Raw genomic sequence first — 16,231 nt, 5'->3', positions numbered from 1 at the left:
TATTTAAAGAATATACCTTGGCAAAGCAATAATATATATTTTTTAATTGCTACTACATGTTTTAAAATTTATTTTGAAAAAAAAAAAAAAAGAAATTATTCAAGCCTGCTTTACAGGGAGCTACTACCTGAAAGCTAGATTTGTATAATACATTCGTTACTGGAGGTACTTTAACAGAAAGCCACAATTTAAGTCACACAAGTATTTGTGTGCACTCATAGTTGAGTTCTGGCGTCTAGTCAGCTCATTTGAGTCGTGTGGACACAAAAGAAAAATTGTGACGGTGTCGTGTATAGTTCCTGGGTAGCTCAGTCTGAAGAGAGTTCGCGCGCTAAGCGAAGGGTCCCGGGATCAATACCCGGCCCCGGAACAATTTTTCCTTGAAATTATAAAAAAAAATTGAAGTTTTAAAATTCTGTTTGCAGGGACTTTCTTAAATTTAATGTAGAAAAAATGTACACAAATTTTCAGAACCATATCTTTAATATCATGATAAAATGTTCCTTATATTTTGTGATATAAGGTTACTTTAGGTGGATTCGTAATTAGGCTTCCTGACATGGTAAGGTATTGTAATTAACTACCATTCTACAATCAGTGTGGAATCAGTGATTAATTAAAAATAACAATGTATTTGGGACTACGTCTTCCCTTTAACTATAACACGCGCAAAAAAATGGACGGTAAATTTTGTCTGGAGCCCATTATTAAAAGACATGATTCTATAATGTATTGTAAGTCCATAACTTGGGAACTGCAGCAATGTATGGTACTAAAAGGAGTCACGTTACGCCTCTTATAGTGCCTTTTATATCCATTACCTAAATCTGGTTTGAATACGCTGACCTTGAATCTCATGGTGAGAATGATAACGCTTGACCGCACGAAAAGTTATGTGCGAAGATATAAATAAAGAATACTGCAAAGTTTGCCATATACAGGAGAATCAGTGAAAAACGTTTCGGTCGATATGTAACAAATATCCAAGCTCTCAACGTTGTTTCAATATTGACTTTTAATTATACTGCTTGTTTACTTTGTTAAGGCATCGTGAGCAATTCGTGGCCAAGCGATGTTTCTCATTTCAGCACATTTCCCCTCTCTTTCTTCCCCGCGCACAAAGGAAACCATTGAAAACAAAAAGTTATTTTGCGAAAGGGAATGCTGTTCATTCAAGAATAGAATGCAATAAGGAAACCGTTTCTTTGAAAATATAAACACGAAGCTCTTGCATGTCAGAAGATGAACCTTTTCATTCTACGGGTCATTACCAAGCAGCGCATTTTCGTTCCCAAACAAGTTAGAGAAGCTATCGGTTAGTACATCCTGGCCGTTCAGAGTTGAAACTCTGACGCTAAATGCTTACGTCGGGACGCTACGAAAGTTATAGTTCAGTACATAATAATAATAATAATAATAATAATAATAATAATAATAATAATAATAATAATAATAATGGATCATGACAACTGCAAGTGGGATTGCTACTAAATTGAAATGGTCTGTCCAGCTGCTTTTTAACCACATAAACGCACTGAAACTTCGAAACGAGCACTCTACAAAATATTAGTGCTACATATGACAGAAAATATAATTGGATAATAATACTGAACTATATAGAATATATATTATACAACATAATAGTAAACATGATACACATTAACTGTATATACTCTATATACAATATATGCAATTAATTCATGTAAGAAAATCAGTTCCGTTATGGTGAACAAAAAATATATTATGAGATTATGAACTTCATATCTTTTACCATAATAATTGTCAGTAAAAAATTTGTTTAAGCTGAGAAACTGTTCTTCCTACGTTACAATTATAATAACAATTATAATAACAGAAATCAATATACAAATTAACAATAAGTTATTTATATTTTACACAACATATACAAATAATTCATTTATCAAAATCTATACGCGTTGCAATGAACTAAAACATACATTCTGAGATTATGAAATACAAATCTTTTACAACGACACATAAAATTTGTTTAAACTGAGATAATGTTCTTTCTACGTCACATAACATTACAGGGGCCTATTTATAACAGATCATCATTTCACATAAATCACAGTATGTTTCCATTTCTTATGCTGAAATAGTCCTTGCGAAATTCGAATATAACCAACTGTAATGTAGACCTTGCTGGAGGCATTCTTTTGAAAGAAATAAAATAAAGAAGAAATAAGTATCGTATATTTTACAAATTAAGCTAAATTAATTTAGGCTCTAGCGACATTGGAATGGGACAAACTTGTGTTCAGAAACAAGCCCACTTAAAAAATTATTTAAAAAGTAAAGATCAAAATTAAACACAATATAACATACGAGTAGATTGATAAATTAAAATAATATTAACACAAAAGTCTGAATGAAAATTCAACTTATCCAGTATTAGAATCAGATCACAATGTAGTCGTAACTTGGTGTTTTACATAAACATAATTGAAGATGGAGCGTCTGTATTGTACTATGATTCATAGTCTATGCCAGTGATGTCAAAGCAAGCGCATTTTTCTGACTTGACGTCGTGCGCGGGCATCAAGCACTAGGTATGGAATGAGGAAGGGTTATGTATATGAATAAGCAGCCTGTTGGATTTAAAAAACAGTGGTGCACAAACTTTAAACGGAAAGTGAAATTTTATGTCGTTATTTTTATATGGCTTCTTTCTGTTTTATATTACGTATATTGTCTGAAAAAAAAAAAAAGTACTAACACCAATTTCTTAATATTGCAGTTGTGTTTTAAAGTTAATAACATAATAAAGAGTTAAGAAGGAATATTCACGTAAATTCCATAGTAGTAGTAAAACTATACTGTACTAAATGAATGAAACATATCATATAAGTAAGTAAGTATTCTGCCATACGAACTGTCAGATTTTCAATGTCAGGCAGAACCGAAAAACTTCGATTACTGGAAAATTGTGAGAAAGGATGTTTCTAGCAATTAATGCAACAAAATATGTCTCCTTTCTTATTCTGGTTCTTGTACTGGAACGCCATAGCTACGGTTCCTTTGCGATCACTGCATTACCATTGCGTCTAATGATATAATGACTGTACTATAAGTCTGGAGTGTCTCCATTCCTTTCTCAATACTTCTTTTCTCGCAATATTATGTGTCTGAAAATTCGCTGAAATATTCTGTTTCAAGGAATGGGAGGTCTATTCTTTAAGTTATATACTTATTGTATAACCCGTTTCTTAGAGCGATTGTCTTCAGTCTTTATCGTACTCATAACATAGATTCTTTAGAGTTATGTATGAAATAAATTATCTTTGGGACATCTTCATCAGTTATCTCGCAGACGGCGCTCATTCACTTACATAATGTTAATTCTTTGTGAAAAATTTCGAAAAATAACAAAACAGGCATAGTTTTTTTTTTTTTTTTTTTTTTTTTTTTGGTGGAAAGATCCAATGTCCGAAGCGTTTCATGATCAGACATAAAACAAATTTTATTATATATTTCTTAATTTAAAATCAGGAATGCGCCCCTGAGCACAAGTTCTACTCTTTCAGAGATGAGCTAAAATTTTATCTGTGCATGCTATATCTTATGTTACAAGTATTATCAAAATAAATAAATGAATAAATTCAAGCGAAAAGTTTCTGAAGAAGACATTAAATGGACACGAGAATTCCAAGAAAATTTATTCGACAAGCAACTCCGATTTCCTCACCAGTACAGGGAATTATAAGTATGGACACTGCGCGTCGGTACCTTTGATGTTGTAGTGCAGTGGTCGTCAGCGGTCGCTGAAATGTGCAAAGGGTAAGCGGAGCCGTCCCGTGTGCCCCGTCGTTCAGCAGAAAGAGGTAGAGAGCATACCCGCTAGCAGCTACGAGTGCACCTTGGTGCGCTGTGTTCTCCGCGGGTAAGAGACGCTAGGTCCAGGGCGCTCTGTGCTGACGACCGCTTTTTTAGTGCCTTACTTCAGTGATCTTCAAACCAGCTCTATCTGTATCAGTGTGAGGTTCTGCCTTTTTCCATAGAGTTGGTGCTGATATCGCACCAGCAGCCTACAGCAGAAATACTTTTCTGCAGACTTGCGAGCGAATCAGGATTGTTGTTCCACCGTTCGCGGGTGCTCATATTACACTGACCTCTAGCGTTTGAAAGTGGAATTAAACGCTAACGGAGCGCATGCGCACAGAAAAACAGGACTGGGGAAATTCGCTCAGTATCAATTCTTTATAATTCCTATTCGCTGTCCTCACAGTAGGCTACTATTTATAATGTTTTACATAAAAGCTACATCTACGAGCAAAAAAAATTCAAATAACATAGCTATCACAGCTGACTTTTGCTGAGAGTGTCTTGGCACAATTTGATGAAGATAACTTATACTTAAGATTATACGTGTTTCTCTGACAAAACAATTTTCCATATATTAGGAGTTCAATAGACACAATTGCAGAATGTGGAGAAGCGAAAATCAGCATGTTGTTTTGAACATGATCGTGATTCACACGAAATGAATATCCGGTGCTATTTACGGAAGATCGTGTGGTAAGTCCTTTTTTTCGCTGAACCTACAATGACTGGCAGAATCTGTCTAAACATGCTTGAGTTCTATGAACAATTTATCAGCAAGACGATGCTCATCCTCACTTGGCATGCCAGCTGCGCAATTTTCTGAATAACAATTTCCCGAGACGAAGGATTGGAAGAGGATCTGAGACCTTGGTCACCAAGGTTCCAGATCGTCTGCGCGCTTTGAGATAATTTCCAATTTAAATGTGGTAACGATTTCTATGCATAGTGTCAGTCAAGTTTCATCATTCGGAGAATTGTGAATTTTACACGGAAAAATGAAGCATCGTAGACAAAGATACTGGAAATATTGGGTTCATCCAGTCTAGAATAGCTAAGTCAGAAATTATGAACCCAATGTTTTTAATTATTTCAGGATGTCAATTACATGTTTTGATAACCTGTGGCATAAGCACTAGAAGTCATGTCCCAAATCGAGGGCCTCTTTTCAATCTCGTCAATTAAACAGATTCTTGTTAAATACGTCTCCGTCCATTTCCGGTGAAATTCCCGGACATCTGCACAACTGAACCCAGTGAAGCACGTGCTTCAACCAGTGTGTCCAACTATTGAAACACGGAATCCGCTACGAAGCCAACAAAATTCCGCTACATTCCGCTACGTAAATATAGGGGAATTAGGAATTTGTTACGGATCATAGAAATATAAATTGCTTTGTTTCTACTATAATAATTTATACTGGAGGAGAAACAAAGCTGTGAATTATCATATATAATATATTTTCTTTTACTTTGCTGATAACTATTTAAAACTTCTTATAAGGAGAAATACAAGCCTAAGTTATCAAGGATCTTATTTTATTAAAACATAAAGATAATGATAACGATAAGCCTTTTTAAGTCCCTGTAGGACAATGGCCACCTGTTAAGGGTTTAGCTCTTATTATACCTAACGCGGCGAGTTACTCCGCGTTAATGTGACTAACTATTGTGTACTGTGTCTGTTTTGCACTTCCAGTTTTTTGGAACACTTAATCGTGAACTCTGTTCAGGCTGTTCCCTATAATTTTTCACTCTCCTCTTCCTCTTGTTGTCCTGGACCATTGTCGACCTGCGTGTTCTTTGAAGATGCCTGCCCATCTTCTCCTCATCTGCCCCGAAGCCGCCTGCCTGCTCTGGGATACCACATGGTAGACTTGTAGGTCCATCGGTCGTCCTTCAGTCTTGCGACGTGGTCTCTCCAGTTCCACTTACTTTTAAAAGCTACATGTACATGGATGGGCAACTCGTGCTCCCAAAGTGCTATAAAACCTTGAAAGAGAGAAAGACAGACGGAGTCAGCCGCAGCAGTTACAAGTTGTTTGTAGTTTCCCTGCAAAAGCAGTTCATTGCCGCGGCGCGCTCTGGCGGCTCATGCAGGTGATCGTGATATCTACTCCATGATTTGAATTTCAGAATGAAGCATGGTACAATAATTATAGTAATTTTAGACAGACTATACCTAAACACACATAACAAAATTATATTATTTCCTAGCTTTGTAAATTAGTTTAGTACTGGAAACACAACCTGAATACACCTTTTCAAGAGACAACAAACATAGATGCAACACTTATTTATTATTGCACTATTTGTTAATATGTATTATATGTCTTATTTGAAACATAGAACGCGAGAATTTACAAGTCTTTATACATTAAAGAGTATAATTCTGTTCTCAGAAATGTAATAGTCTGTATTCGCAAACAAACACAAATTCAAAGAAGTATTTTTTAAATGTCACGGCAGATGAAATAAATTTACTTCTAAGCTCTTTCTGTATCTTGAGACCTTTTACACTTCTTTCTTGTATTAAAATCTGACTCAAGCACATACAGTAGGCCTATATATGGAAGCAAAGAGTATATTTGAAAATTCTGACTTAAGCAGCATTACGAACATTTCGATTCCTGATTTCGCTGGAATCTGAGTGGCGTGCTGTTCTGTAAATACATCAATTCAAGCTATAAACTTTTAGGATCTTCTATCGGCTGTAAGCCAAAAGAATTTCAGAGAAATCTCGATTCCTTGTCAATTGTCACTGTTTCCCTAAACTTACCAGTGAATTCTGCTGTAGGTCTTGAAATAAGACCCTGTATTTGATAAGAAGATTTTCTTATCACTCTTCAAGATAGTTTATAGCCAAAGAAAGTGAAGTTGTCTATGTTCTACATGATACAGCCACATTTCAAATTTATCCATAAATGCTCTTAGCTAGTCGATCATGTGTTGTGCAATTCTGTAACTCGCACGCACAACGTGCTAACGATATTTGATATCAGTCTCACCTTGTTGAGATCCCATTTCTACCTTAAGCTGTTCTAAAGCAGATCTAGACAGTATTTCTTTACTAAAACCTTCACTGTGTTTATTTGTAACATAAAATGTCATGCGTAAGAAAGTTAATAGAAGATAATACAAGCTTTACCTCCCTTCTTAATAAAAAATCTTTCTCTTTCGACTCATCACTAAAGGGAAATGATCTGGGAATTATATTTTTTTAACTTAAAACGAGCCGCCACTTACTGCAGACGCGAGGAAACTTGTTTACAGACAGTACAGTACAGAGTCCGTTCTACCTGCACTGAGGTTTGTTCACACTTCGAGAGCACGAGTTGCCCACCCATGTACATGTACAATATCTGCAGTTCATGCCCTTTGAAGCAGTTCTTCGTTAGTGATTCTGTCTCTTAAGGATATGCGTAGAATTTTGCGTATCATCTTTCGTTGGCATATTTGTACCGCTTTCATCTGTTAGTTTAGATATTAGTGGCCATGTCTGGCTTCCATAGAGCAATACTGGGTAAATGCAGGTTGCTTAAATATATTTTATCCATGACTGGTATCTAAACTGGTATTTATTTCACCGTTCATAGCAATCTTCATTCATAGCAGTAAATTAAAAGTTTTTAACTCATGGCAGTGAATTAAAATTTTAAAAATCAATTTCTTCATGACAACCAACACATTAGCAGCAATAAAATCCATACACTAATTAATTCATATCTTCTTCACAAACAACACTTTACAAAGAAAAGGATTACGATATAAAATTAAATTCAGATACTAGTAATGGGTAAAATATTGTATAATAAACGATAGTAAATAGATTTCATACGCTTGTGGAAATTAACGCCCCAGGCGAAGCCTAGTTAAACTTTATACTCTTGGATTAAATCTAATTTTACTCTCTTCTACTATAAATTACTATTATAAAGACACTTATTGTACGCAAGTCCTTTTACTTATTCAGATGTTAATCTCTGAATTCAATTTAAACAAATCTTAAAGAAATGAGGTGGCTACGCGATCTAAGGCCACTACGCTTGCGTTCTGCTCGCTCCAGGGGAGACCCACATAATGTGTCGGTTTCTAGTATGGTATAGGGAAAACCATCCCTCCCCTACATGCACGGTATGTAAGTCCTAAAACAGGAGATGGTTAAACGAAGGAAATTTGATAACCACTCATACTTTATTCAACTCAATTTTATTCATAATTAAATCTGATTACATACATATTCAAAAAAGATTCGAAACTGGTGCATTCTAGCCCAGTCAATCGGAGAAAGGCACAGTTAGTATCTATTTATGTTATAGTTGCGAGTACAACTGTTCGAAAAACATTGATCTTGCGATTTCTACTGATGGTTTCAAGCACGCTTTTTCATGTGTATTCAGTGAACACCAGTTGCATCAACGCATTTCACGTTCGTAATCTGAACTTAACCTAACACCGTTGGACTATTTCTTGTGAGGATTCGCAAATGATCAAATGTATAGAACACTAGTGCTGACTTCGAGATTTGAAGCACAGAATCCGCCATGTACTTCAAAATATCACTAATTGCTATGCTGAGAAGAGCATAGTTAGAGATGGAATACAGGTTGGACATCTGCCGTGCTACCAATGGCAGACCGTACTCACAATGAAGTCTATTGAAGACTAAAATATCAATTTTACAGGTATCAGAAAATATTACCTAACAGTTTTAATTATCAATTTCATTTTTGTTTTGTTACCGATAAGCTGCTATAATTTAATGTGTAACACTTTTATTAAGCCGCCAATGCTTATCTACTATAATAGTCATTTACATGAATAAGATTTTTACATGAACGTTTTCGATACCATTTTTTGTATCATCTTCAGATGCATTATAATATAATTAAAATTAACAATTAACATTTGTAAATGATTGAAAACCTAGCCATTGGTGTGTGTGTTCGTTGAACTTCTTTTCGTGATTAAGTGTGTGATACATTTATGGATGTCGCTTGTACTTGTGTGTCTACTAGTAATTAGTGCTAATAGTAATACTAAGCTTACTTAATATCAATCAATTTCTAAAATGCAATATAAAACTTATAGTATAACACCAATATAAAACCTTTTATAAAAGAACACTTGTTTGGTCGTTTTTGTTATTCTGTCTTTGAGTTCTGTTGTGTCTTGCCTTTTAATGGGGCGATTATAACTGTTCTCTCTTTGTTTTTATATAAAACTTCATAATACTAAAATTCTGAATCGTTGTGTAAGAAGCAATTTGTAGAGCACTTGTTTTAATCTCTTGGTTTTTTACGAAGTGAACTGGGGTAGCTTACGAATTATTAATTTCACTTTTGCACTATGTGTTGTTGTTGTTGTTGTATAAAACCTTATCTACTTTTTACTTGTCACGTAACCACATGTTAACATTACCATTTTGGAGTTCACTGTAGTCCACTATTTCCTATGCAAATTCGATCGTCTAACAGGTTGAGTTACAATTTGGTTTGATGTCGAGCTCCGTATTCATGCAAAGCAAGTGCTTCTCTGTAACAGTGTTAATATAATTAATGTTAGAATTTAGATGTTTTGAGTTTTAACTATATTTTGTAATAGGAAATAAACTTACAATTCAGCTGTTTTGCATGTTGTGTACTTGTACTTCTTACAAAAAAATTTAGAAAATGAACATATACATGATCTAAGTAACAAATTCCATTTTAGCATTTACGCAAGATATGTCGACGACACATTAATAGTATATGAAGCCCCCCAAAATTTGAACACACAAATACTATATGAGTTTAATAAATGGCATCAAAATATCAAATTCACATTAGAACAAAGCAATAAAAACAGCCTAAACTTCCTAGATTTAAATATAACAATTAAACCTCCATTAATAACCTTTAATATATACAGAAAACAAACGTTAACCACACATTCAATAAGCAAAAACTCTATACACCCAGCCACACATAAAATCAGTAAATTCCGATATCTTATCGACAGATTACTTACAACTCCACTAAATAAAGACCATTACAATAAAGAAGTTAATTACTTACAAAAACTAGCACTCGAGAACGGATATGAAAAACAACTAATTAACAGACTAATTCAAAAAAGGAAAACAAAATTACACAAAAACAATTTTACCACACTTCAACCAGAAAATGCAAAAAAAAATAAATAAACAATGGCAAAGCATGACGTATTACGGCAAAATCTCAAATAAACTCTGTAATTTTTTCAAGAAACAAAACATTAATATAGCTTCTAGAACTGACAATAAATTAAACAATATAATTTCCAATAAAACCAACAGTAACGAACCATTCCTAAATAGCGGCATATACCAGTTAAAATGTAAAAACTGCACAAAAACATATATATTGTAGGTCAGACAAGACGCAAATTCAAAGTTAGATACAGAGAACGTACAACAGACTTCATTTACAATAGAAACAAATCTAAATTTGCACAACATCTTATTGAAGAAAATCACGAATTATCCAACATAAATGACACATTAAATATAATAAAAATTACAATCCCTCAATAGACACGGCTGAACAATTTTATATAGCAAAAGAATATAACTCAGGACAACCCCTCATTTGTGAACAAATAACTAATACTAACAATCCCTTATTTAATTTATTCAAATTGCTCCCGCGAAAACAAAAGCATACAGTCAGCACACAGGCACCTCCAACCCCCCCTCCAACTTCCGGTACCAACGATGTACTTTGAACTCTGTGAGCGAGCACCGTTATTCCAGCTCAGCCAGCTATTTTGCATGTTGTGTACTCGGTAACAAGTACACAACATGCAAAATAGCTGAATTGTAAGTTTATTTCCTATTACAAAATATAGTTAAAACTCAAAACATCTAAATTCTAACATTAATTATATTAACACTGTTACAGAGAAGCACTTGCATTGCATGAATACGGAGCTCGACATCAAACCAAATTGTAACTCAACCTGTTAGACGATCGAATTTGCATAGGAAATAGTGGACTACAGTGAACTCCAAAATGGTAATGTTAACATGTGGTTACGTGACAAGTAAAAAGTAGATAAGGTTTTATACAACAACAACAACAACACATAGTGCAAAAGTGAAATTAATAATTCGTAAGCTACCCCAGTTCACTTCGTAAAAAACCAAGAGATTAAAACAAGTGCTCTACAAATTGCTTCTTACACAACGATTCAGAATTTTAGTATTATGAAGTTTTATATAAAAACAAAGAGAGAACAGTTATAATCGCCCCATTAAAAGGCAAGACACAACAGAACTCAAAGACAGAATAACAAAAACGACCAAACAAGTGTTCTTTTATAAAAGGTTTTATATTGGTGTTATACTATAAGTTTTATATTGCATTTTAGAAATTGATTGATATTAAGTAAGCTTAGTATTACTATTAGCACTAATTACTAGTAGACACACAAGTACAAGCGACATCCATAAATGTATCACACACTTAATCACGAAAAGAAGTTCAACGAACACACACACCAATGGCTAGGTTTTCAATCATTTACAAATGTTAATTGTTAATTTTAATTATATTATAATGCATCTGAAGATGATACAAAAAATGGTATCGAAAACGTTCATGTAAAAATCTTATTCATGTAAATGACTATTATAGTAGATAAGCATTGGCGGCTTAATAAAAGTGTTACACATTAAAGTTTTAATTATGTTTCTTATTAGAACTATAAACTTTCGAAGTCCATAAAATGGTTTCATTTTAGAGTTCTGTTTTTATATAATTAACTATGCTACATCAATTACAATTGCCAAAACAATATTTAGCCCATGACTTAGTGATTTCGATGCTAAAACTTCCCGATGAATCATACAGTGTGCCCAGATTACTCCTGGAGATTCCTTCTTCACAAGTGGTAGCGAACTGATGTATCTATCAGACATGGCTTGAGCTCCATCGGTGAAAATTCCAACACAATCTTTCAACTGCAAGTTTGCGCTGACAGTGGCATCATTTGTAATTCTGAACAACTTGATAACAGTTGCGCTTCTTTCTATAGGTTTGCAAAATATTAAGTCTTCAACTCTTGTAGTACCTTGGTAGAATCTGATAGGCCTATAGCAAGTCAAATGGGAATCGTTACTGTTATCTGTTGCTTCAATAAGTTATATGGCAAATAATTTTCCAACTAACTCAGATACAAATTGTTGCTGACTATCCACAGACAGAGGAATATTCTTAAGTTGTTTAGCCTAGCTTTCACCAAACTTTGTTTCTGATATGTCTATGGTAGCTGGCAGACTGAGTTGCTCTGCAGTAGTGTCAATAGTATGAGGCTTTTTACATTTGGCTATTTTATAAGCCACTTTGTACGATGCCAGTAAAACTCTCTCATTTACTGTGAGAATATTGTGGATATTTGACTTCTATTTCTCTAAATATTTGAGTTTCCCTGCAAATAAATTCACGTCCTTATCGATATATTCTTTGTGCAAGGTTTCTAAATACCTCTTCAATTTATTGGGTCTCATGCTATCTGCAGCCAAAATCTTGAAACAAATAACACATTAAGGTTTTTCTTCAACCATTTATTATATTGCTTGTAAAACGAAGTTTAAGTACACTTGATCATATTTTCGTGTTTTTGATATTAATGTAATAGAATTAGCACTAGTACTGGGCGGTTTTGTTGAAGTAGAAGCTTCTTCGTCCTCGGTTTTGTGTTTTTTTGCCACTACTGTACCTTCCCATACTCCTTTCTATATCACCACTTTTAAATAATTTCGGATAGACCTAATAACATTAAAAAGATTTCATACGCTTACGTCTGCCTCTAATTAAAAATCTATCCATATTTATTACACACGTACACTAGCGTTGGAACTCCAAGTAACAAGCACACAACACAGTAGCAATGGAACAACTAACAAGACACCCGCAGACACGCTGCTTTTATAGTCGCATACTTTCAATCCTGAAAATTTGAGATGTACATTAGTGTTGAAACTCCAAGTTACAAACTCACAACACAGTAGCAATGGAACAACTAACAAGACACCCGCAGACACGCTGCTTTTATAGTCGCATACTTTCAATCCAGATAATTTGAGATGTACATTAGTGTTGAAACTCCAAGTTACAAACCCACAACACAGTAGCAATAGAACAACTAACAAGACACCCGCAGACACGCTGCTTTTATAGTCGCATACTTTCAATCCAGAAAATTTGAGATGTACATTAGTGTGGAAACTCCAAGTTACAAACTCACAACACAGTAGCAATGGAACAACTAACAAGACACCCGCAGACACGCTGCTTTTATAGTCGCATACTTTCAATCCTGAAAATTTGAGATGTACATTAGTGTTGAAACTCCAAGTTACAAACTCACAACACAGTAGCAATGGAACTAACAAGACACCCGCAGACACGCTGCTTTTATAGTCGCATACTTCCAATCCTGAAAATTTGAGATGTACATTAGTGTTGAAACTTGAAGCGGTCGGCTTCGTTGTTGGTCGTCGTCGCCCTCGGCTGCCAGCTCCGTCATATATGCGGAAAGTATCTCAAGGATGGCACGTCGATGTAAATAATTAACTATGTACACAGATTAATTTGGGCGCCAGCCTCCTCGAGATTACTCCGGTAGAGGTATGAGGTTCCCAGGTCAGCTGCAAAAACGGTCGGGACATGGGGTTTGGGAGACGTGCTCGTAGGTTGAAATGATGTAGGCGCACACCAGAAGTTGTTGGTAAGAACTATGAGAACGTTTATTATTATTATTAAGTGTTCGTTTCAGATTAGCAGAAATGCGCGTCCAAGTGTATAATATCTCGCTCTCACTTCCTACAAGTTGGTATACTAATTTCTGAGTTCACGTGATTATATATTTTGTACTATAAAACACCCGTAATATAACGGACAGTTGATAACGTGATGAGAGGAAAGAATTCAGAGTTATAATAATAATGCAACACACGACTTCTTACTACACCCACTAAAAAATTCTAAGTCCGTAAATTGTTATACTTCCGAGTTAGGTTTGCCGAGAATATGTGGAGTGTGACCTCTCCGAACACTGTCTATCTGCCTTCTGTCTATCTGCCAAATCTATCCCCTACTTTCAACCACCAAACATAGAATTTCGCCCTCCTATCTATATATCACGTGTCTCTATTAAGAATCCTGATTGGCCATGATTACACTTACGTCACTTAAGACGCGTTGTTCAAAAATTGTTCGTTAACTAGAACATCTCCTACTTCCGGCGTCCTGACAATTCTCTGACATATACCAGATCATCTCTTTGGAACCTGGCTTGGCGTCATCTTACTGATGACGCAAAGTCCATACATTCCCTCATCAGTCAACTCCACGCCTGGACACATGTTTCCTGTCCGCCTAGCTTCATTTCGGATTTCCTGTCCACCTGTTACTTCCGTCTCAGATTTTGAAACTAACTTACACGTCCGCGCATCCTATCCATATAAGAATATTAACACGAAATACTAATCTAATGAAAATCTCCTCATCCTATACGAGGAACCGTCTCAAATGCCCTCTCATAACAAAGAATATTCCCAAGGGAATATTTGTTTTTATGAGACGTCCCATAAAATACCTTCGCTACTAGTCTCCGGTGTCCCCTAATTAGTCACACTTGGATACACCTTTTGCTATGCTTATAAACAATGTACAAATTTACACTTACAATTATTACATATTTACAACTATTCACATGTATGAATCTATATACACACCTCACGCCTGCTTACACCTCACACGCCAGTTTAACTGACTTCTACCTGACATATATACAGCATCCAATCGTAACCTTCAAGGTACATCCGAATACAATGGCGCTCTCTCACTCACATTCATGATCGGTTCCTTGATACATACTTATACTTATAACATAGAAATAAAAATTATGAACCGCAATAAAAAATATGCTAAATAATACATAATACATTTTAAAATACCAATTAACCCTTTATATCATACTTCATACATTAGCTTCAGCCTTGAAAACACATTTACGTCCATAAAATCGAAATAATAACCATTAACCAGAATCAAAATTATACTAAACGATACAAAATACTTCTGAAATACTAACTGCCTCTATTTATCATATCTCATACATGAGCTGCAACCTCGAATAACGTCCCCTCAATATAGAGGACAACTTTACGTCTCGGACAAGGACCGCATCCCCAACGGATGGCTCCCATTTACGCTTGTACCTTTTAACACCCCTTAGGCGCTTCTCGGTTTTAGCTTTTATCCGTTCAATGACCCTTTTACACAGCTGTTCACGAGTGGGAGGTGTATCGCTACTAATGGCTGTTGGCAGTCTCTCTATCATAGGTTCCGGGTCCTGACCCAACATCAATGTAATCGGGGCCACGCCGGTGGTTGGATTGATCGAATGATTCATTACCCTTTCAATAACTTTACAGTATTTAAACCAGTCCCTATGATTTTTGTGACACAATACCCTTAAGTACAGTGAAATATCTCTCAGTGCCCTCTCACAAGGGTTACCACTAGGAAAATAAGACGAACAGTTGTACAACTTCATCCCAGTATCATACAATATCTTACTAAACACTTTGGACTTATGCACTGACACATTATCACTTAGAATACACTTAATCGGCCCATAAGCCGGCATATAGTCCTCAACCAACTTCTTAGCACAAGATCTACTTGTGATCGATCTCATAGGATATATTTTCACAAACTTAGTAAACACGTCATAAGTCACAAAAATGTACTTGTAACCGAAGGAAGATGTCGGCATAGGTCCATGTTCATCTACCGCCACCAACTCATTCTTAGCTTCTCTTACAATTGCCTGTGGTACTACATCATACTTCACGTTAAGAGGTTTTGCTTTTTGGCATAGTTCACAGCAAGATATCACCTTTCTTACCTTTCTTGCCAATTGCTTAACATAAAACGTGTCGGAGATCATGAGTGACACTCGTTCACAACCTGAATGACACATAGATATGTGGAAGCTCTTTATCAGCTCCTCCTCCAGATTCTTAGGAATGTAGACTTTCCACTTTTGTTCCTGCCGGCCATGTAGCTTATACAATACACCATTATACACCCCCACTTTCTCGTCTGTGACCGAGGAAATCTCTGTGGCGCCGTCTTTCATGCATTTTACATCAGGATCTAAGTCCTGTAATTCCGAGATCCGTTTGAATTTTGCAACTAATGAGTTATCGTTGCCGGTAACGTGCATCTTCATTACCGCTATTTCATAATTAGGAGCGGTAATGGTTTCGGGAAGTCCCGACTTGAAATTCAGGCGAGAAAGACAATCGCCGAAAATATTCTCAGATCCTGGGATGTGCGTAATGGTTACGTCATACGCCA

Source organism: Periplaneta americana, chromosome 16 (assembly GCF_040183065.1).
Source record: "Periplaneta americana isolate PAMFEO1 chromosome 16, P.americana_PAMFEO1_priV1, whole genome shotgun sequence".
In the NCBI taxonomy this organism is placed as follows: domain Eukaryota; kingdom Metazoa; phylum Arthropoda; class Insecta; order Blattodea; family Blattidae; genus Periplaneta; species Periplaneta americana.
This window is presented reverse-complemented; position numbering follows the sequence as displayed.